This window comes from Megalobrama amblycephala, linkage group LG16, assembly GCF_018812025.1.
Source record: "Megalobrama amblycephala isolate DHTTF-2021 linkage group LG16, ASM1881202v1, whole genome shotgun sequence".
NCBI classification, from domain to species: Eukaryota; Metazoa; Chordata; class Actinopteri; order Cypriniformes; family Xenocyprididae; genus Megalobrama; species Megalobrama amblycephala.
The window spans coordinates 33,439,127-33,445,150 of record NC_063059.1 but is presented as its reverse complement, the minus strand read 5'-3'; the positions used below and the strand labels follow the sequence as shown (position 1 = coordinate 33,445,150).

The 6,024-nt window shown below is 38.3% G+C and overlaps 2 long non-coding RNA genes across 2 annotated transcripts in view; one reads left to right on the top strand and one right to left on the bottom strand.

The window, feature by feature from the left end:
• The first annotated feature begins 466 nt into the window (after positions 1-466).
• Positions 467-2,958, top strand: LOC125249717. The gene is made up of 3 exons (XR_007180611.1): positions 467-701; positions 1,611-1,758; positions 2,664-2,958. It is a non-coding gene; the product is annotated as an uncharacterized LOC125249717 (long non-coding RNA).
• Positions 2,959-4,615: 1,657 nt separating this feature from the next.
• The window catches only part of LOC125249770, a 15,629-nt gene continuing 14,220 nt past the window's right edge, over positions 4,616-6,024 (bottom strand). The window contains exons 3-4 of the long non-coding RNA XR_007180637.1: positions 5,536-5,584; positions 4,616-5,418 (exon numbers count right to left, since the gene is read on the bottom strand). This is a non-coding gene — a long non-coding RNA (uncharacterized LOC125249770). The remainder of the gene's footprint in view (positions 5,419-5,535; positions 5,585-6,024) is intronic.

The following is a 6,024-nucleotide window of genomic DNA, read 5'->3' as shown; positions in this document are numbered from 1 at the left end:
TAGCATGTTGTTGCCATATCTAAGAGACTTATTTTTAAACTAGACTAAATTTATTTTTTAAGTGTGCTGCACATTTTACAGAGGACAGAGAACCTAAGAGAGTATACAATTCCGGTTATGCACAAAAGTTTCTCTTCAAAAACAGAGCAGTTCCCAATTTCTCAGGACAATCAGTTGTTTATGGATCACAAGTATGTAAGTATGTTGTATTACTTGTGGCTCTGCTAGCCTGCTAGCTAACATTACAGTGTTGATAAAATGTGCTTAGCTATGGGGCTCTTGCTTTTGTAAGACTGTTCACTGATCTATAGGAACTTACCACTCTGAAATGTCATGTAAAATCCATGCTTGTAAAGGTACTGCACGATCCTCTTGTTCATAAACTTTCTCAGGGTCTGAATGGGGCTTGAATTGGTATGGCAAAATTGACGGCATCCTTAAATGTGCCCTAGAATTAAAAATTGAATTTATCTTGGCATACACTGTAATGAATTGCTGTAAAAATTACAGCAATATTTTACAGCCGATGGCTGTATTTTAATAATACAGCATATTGCTGTAAATTGCAATGAATTCCGGGGGCGTGGCGGTTTGAATCAAATTTACAGAATATTGCTGTAAATTTCAAATATACAGAGGCATTGTGGGATCTCCAACGGTCAAGATTCGAGTAGCAGCAAGAGGAGTGATTTACAACTGTGGTAAGTGACTTATTATTTCATTTCCCCCTCAGTCTTTGGTAAACATGTATGTATTTACATTCGCGATTCATATTGGTAACCCCGGATTGACGCATCCTCCGTCCGCGGGGCGCGAAGCAGACTTGCGCGGGGTTTTCCTCAGCGCGGTCGCGGTAGGATCTCACACATTCCCCGGCGCTTTAGCATAGCGGCTGTGGGCCGAAAATTAATAATTAGAAACAGTTGGAATTCACGAGAACTTCGTGTTCATCAGCGCACTTGGTCGTGATTATTTTATGGCGTAACGTTAAATCACATTTGTACAGGCAGACAGTCATCTGTTAACACGGGCCGAAACGAAAAAGCCTCGCGACGCGATCAGGCCGCTCACGGAGGATGTGTCACGCAAAATGGTGCTGCTTCATGCTGTTAACGTAACCAATGTGATGTATTTGTGGACATTTGCTAACTTAAGGTAATACAAACACTTTAACATCTCTGTCTGATTTCAGTTTGCCTTGTATAGTTAATGTATTAACGTACCATTACGAAAACAAATTTTTTTAACTTGAAATGAAATGTGCTATTACAGATATGAATAAACTGATCATCCTGTACTTGTCTTTTAGATGTACATTTTATATCTATTGAGGCCTTTAACACAACTACAAACTATTTGTTTCTCAACTAGATTAGACATTTATTTTTTAGGGTGAATGTTTTAGATGTCTCTCTATTTGACCCTGGCAAACAAATTAGTTAAATAAGGTGTTGATTAGTGGGACATCTAAAACTTTCTGGGAGGTAAGTATTCAGGACTGGAGTTGTAGGCTAATACTGCTCTACCACATGGTATAATTTCATAAACATGATTACATGCCTCAAAAGCTAAAACCAATCTGAATTCCTGATCCTTTATGCACTTTGTAGGTATTTATCTGGAGAGAGGAACAAAGACGAAAGGAAAAGTGCCATCTAAAACAACAGGCAGACTGTTCAGAAGAAACGGGTTGCGTTCAACCTACATGTGGACACTCTTCTGTGCAAAGTGATAGATTTTCAGTGGAATTTCTGAAATGTAAGAAATACACACACACACCAAGATCTATTTTTCCTTTTATTATATACTTTTATTATTCTATATCTGTATCTGACTGTATCTATCATCCCTCTATCAGTCTCTTAGGGTGCGTTCACACTTGTCATGTTTGGTTCGATTAAAACGAACCCTGGTGCGGTTGCTCGGTTAGTGCGGTTCATTTGAACATATGTGAACGCTGCCATCCGAACCCTGGTGCGCACCAAACAAGCGGACCGAGACCGCTGAAAAGATGGGTCTCGGTCCGCTTCCAAACGAACTCTGGTGCGGTTCGAATGATATATGAACGCAACACGGACCAAAGACATGTAACCGAACCAAAAACAGGAAGATGAGACCCTAAAAAGGACAGAATCCTCACGCATGTCGTTTTTTCTCGTCATAGACGCGAGTTTTCTCATCACAGGCATCAGACGCGCATCTCCACACAGCAGATCGTTTGTGTGTGTGACGGATGGATTCCTGCCGGTGTTTTGACTACTTTACACATTTTATAAGCTCTTCACGAGTTCCCAACTGGCCAAAATACCATCACATGCAGGCTACGCCCCGCTACGCACACACAACGAGTGCGTTTACCTCGGCAAACAGCATTGTTTTGGATGTTCGGTAAGTTCCGTCTCAAAATAGGCAATACGTCATAAAATCCGACCAATCACGTTGTGAATGTATCCCTGTGCCTTTAGGTTCGGTATCTTTTGGTTCGGTGATAAAATTGCCAATCTGAACGCTAACCGGACCAGGACTAAATGTTTTTTTTTCTTCTTTGGTCCGGACCAAATGAACCAAACAAACCGAACTACAAGTGTGAACGCACCCTTAAAGTATTATGTTTTGTAATATATCTAATGTATTGTCCTCTTTGTTCCTTTCAATATTTCTAGCCTATCTTTGAATCCTGGGATGGAACATCATCTGGAGCAGAATTGTTCTTTTTTGATCGCAAGTTTGTTGGACTTGTTGTTTGGCCATGTTGGTATGTTCATGAAGTGATAAAAGTGATGTGGGTTTTAAGAAATGTTTTTATATGACCCTGTTGGTCAAGTTATAGTTATAATTGTATTTCTTTGTGTGAAGGGCCATGATGGCCAATAAGTAATTTAAAAACATTTTCATGACAAAATTTTGTCCCTTTAAAAAATAAAATGATTTTCTAAATAAAAAATAAATTCAAAATAATACACCTTTTATGGCATTTTTTTATGTAAATTTGAAAGATATATTTATTACATTTTGACCTGTTTTTCAAGATTAAGAAGCATCAAATATCTTTTTTTTTTTTTTTTGGGAGGGGGGTGAATTAAGTTATGCATTATACAACACTTTATGCAGTTAAAATTTGTTTAAAGTTTATGCAGTTAATAGATTAAATTTAAAATTCAGCTCCCAGTCATTAAGTAAGCAATAGGGAAAAATTTTCATTTTTTAAACACTTGCAGTCTGTATAATTCATAAACACAACTTCATTCTTTATAAATCTCTCCAACAGTGTGTAATGTTAGCTTTAGCCACGGAGCACTATCAAACTCATTCAGAATCAAATGTAAACATCCAAATAAATATACTATACTTAGGCGATTAGACATGTTGCATGACGAACACTTTGTAAAGATCCATTTTGAGGGTTATATTAGCTGTGTGAACTTTGTTTATGCTGTTTAAGGCAAGCGCGAGCTCCGTGGGCAGGGAGCGTGAGCAATTAAAGGGGCCGCAGCCTGAATCAGCTCATATTTAATGATGCCCCAAAATAGGCACTTAAAAAAAGTATTAAAAAAAAAAAAAAATCTATGGGGTATTTTGAGCTGAAACTTCACAGACACATTCAGGGGACACTTTAGACCAGGGATGGGCAACTCCGGTCCTGGAGGGCCAGTGTCCTGCAGAGTTTATCTCCATCCCTGATAAAAACTCACTTGCCTATAGCTTTCTACTAATCCTGAAGACCTTGATTAGCTGGTTCAGGTGTGTTTGATTAGGGTTGGAGCTAAACTCTGCTGGGCAGTGGCCCTCCAGGACTGAAGTTGCCCATCCCTGCTTTAGACTTATATTACATCTTTTAAAAAGACATTCTATGGCACCTTTAATATTTACACCCGAGCAGATGAAACTCACAGTTATGGTAAAGTGCATGACATTTCAGGAACACTCTCTAAGCGGTTCGCCAATCACAACACACTGGGCCAGCTAACCAATCAGAGTAATCAAAGGAGGGGCTTCATCGAAACAGGAACTAAACAGTGGCTGCCTCTGAAAATTGGAAAATGCTGCCTTCGGAGGACACATTTCAAGGTAGGAAGGCATCAAGGCACGTCTGAATCCAATGTTAGCTTCACATCCTGTTTCCTGAGATACCTTCATCTGACCAATATGGTTTTTGACATCATTTTGATGTCATTTCTAGTGATAAATTACTAGTGTAGTAACTAAATGTTTGTTTAGTTCTCACCAAAGCTTGCTCTATTTTGCTGTAAAGCATTAAACTGTTAAGCTGCATCAGAAGTGTGTCTGAAATCAGTTTCATGAGGTGCCTTCATGCACAAACTCTACCTTACAAGTCATTGTCTGATAAGGCAGCGAGGCAAGTCAGCTGCCTAGGTTTTCGGATGCAGCCAGTGTGTTTGAGACAGACTGGGAAGAGAGGTGCTGCATTAATGTAAAATATGTGGAAAATAATGTTTTTTTGAACAGTCAAGCATGAAAACCTATTCTAGTACACACCAAAAACAAAATCAAGACTTTGTAAAAGGGCATAATAGGACCCCTTTAAATGTAGTCCATACGACTCACTAAGAAATGGTCATTTCAATGAAAAATGTGTCACACAGGGAATGTCAGTTTAGTTTTATTCTCAGTGTTATCACTGTAAATCATGACTTGTTCTTTTTCACTTTCAACAGCTGTAAATGAAACAGTGTTTACTTTAAAATTACATGATATCGTATATATGAGCTTATCATTAACTGACTAACAATTTATACAGTTTTTTACTGTTAAAATTACAATATTTTTTTACAGGACACACAAGAACAAATGACATTCAGTGTCACTGACATCCAACTGCACCATATTTTATTTGAAAGCAATGTGTCAGACAAGTTGAAGAGTCATAGACCTTTATTTTTGTCCTTTTTGGAGCTGGATAGACATGGGCTGCGTCTGAAATCACATACTCTTTGAGTAGGTTATTTGAATACAGTATGGGGGGGGGAGATGGGGTAAACTACTCCTTTCATTGTCAGAAAATTTGAAGATTGCTTCTCACCTTTGTGAGATCCAGGGATATCACTCTTTTCCTCAAAGGCTAATATCTTTCATTAGGGCCTCAAGTCCTCGCGGGAGTCTCACAGTACTCTCCCAGACCACTTGCTCCTCCATCCTTGAAATTGAGGTCTGGAATGAATCTTATCACCTCTCATTAGCTTCATTCCCATTCTCCTCGGCCCCTTTTATTGTTTAACGTTAACCTTCTCACATCACGGCAAAGCACCGTTCCCGCTTTTGGGGGAATTATGGTCGGCCAGGCGCATTTCATGAAAGTCGATCCCTGACTTCTAATTCTGTCCCCCGGTGGATGCAGTTTATCAGGTGACACTTCTGTATCCAATTGTGCTCATGCACTGTGGCTCAATCCAGTGTTTGCTGAAACATGCCAGACATTTAGTTTTTCCATTTTCTTGGCTTTACAACACTCTTAAGTGCCAGATGAATCAGGTGCTTTCTGTTAAGCTGTAATTTTAATGAGACAGGGGGACTTACAAGTTCAAATGTAACTGCCTTTGTCACAGACATCTTAAAACATCTGCCTCTGTGGGTGATAGAAGGTAGGAAATGTATTTGCTACAACAGGCAAAGAAATGCAGGAAATGTCTAGACGCATTGAAAGCACAAATCTGGACTATCTAAAAAACAAAAAACAAAAAAAAACAACAACCTAAAACTGATAATCAGAAAAACTGCTTTATAATAATTACACCATCTCTGAATATAGTTCTGTTACAACAGTTGAGAGCCTATGGTATTTTGCCACCAATCACGTCAAACCTGACTTCTACAGTTTGGAAGAAAGTCGGATGAATTGAAATTCTATCTAATAGTTAATGCACTGTAAACTAACATGAAAAAAATAAATAAATAAATAAACAACTATTTTTATTAACTAACATTAACACAGATTAATACATGTTGTGAAAATATATGCTCACAGTTGTTCATGTTAGACAATACATTAACTAAAAAGTTTTAAAA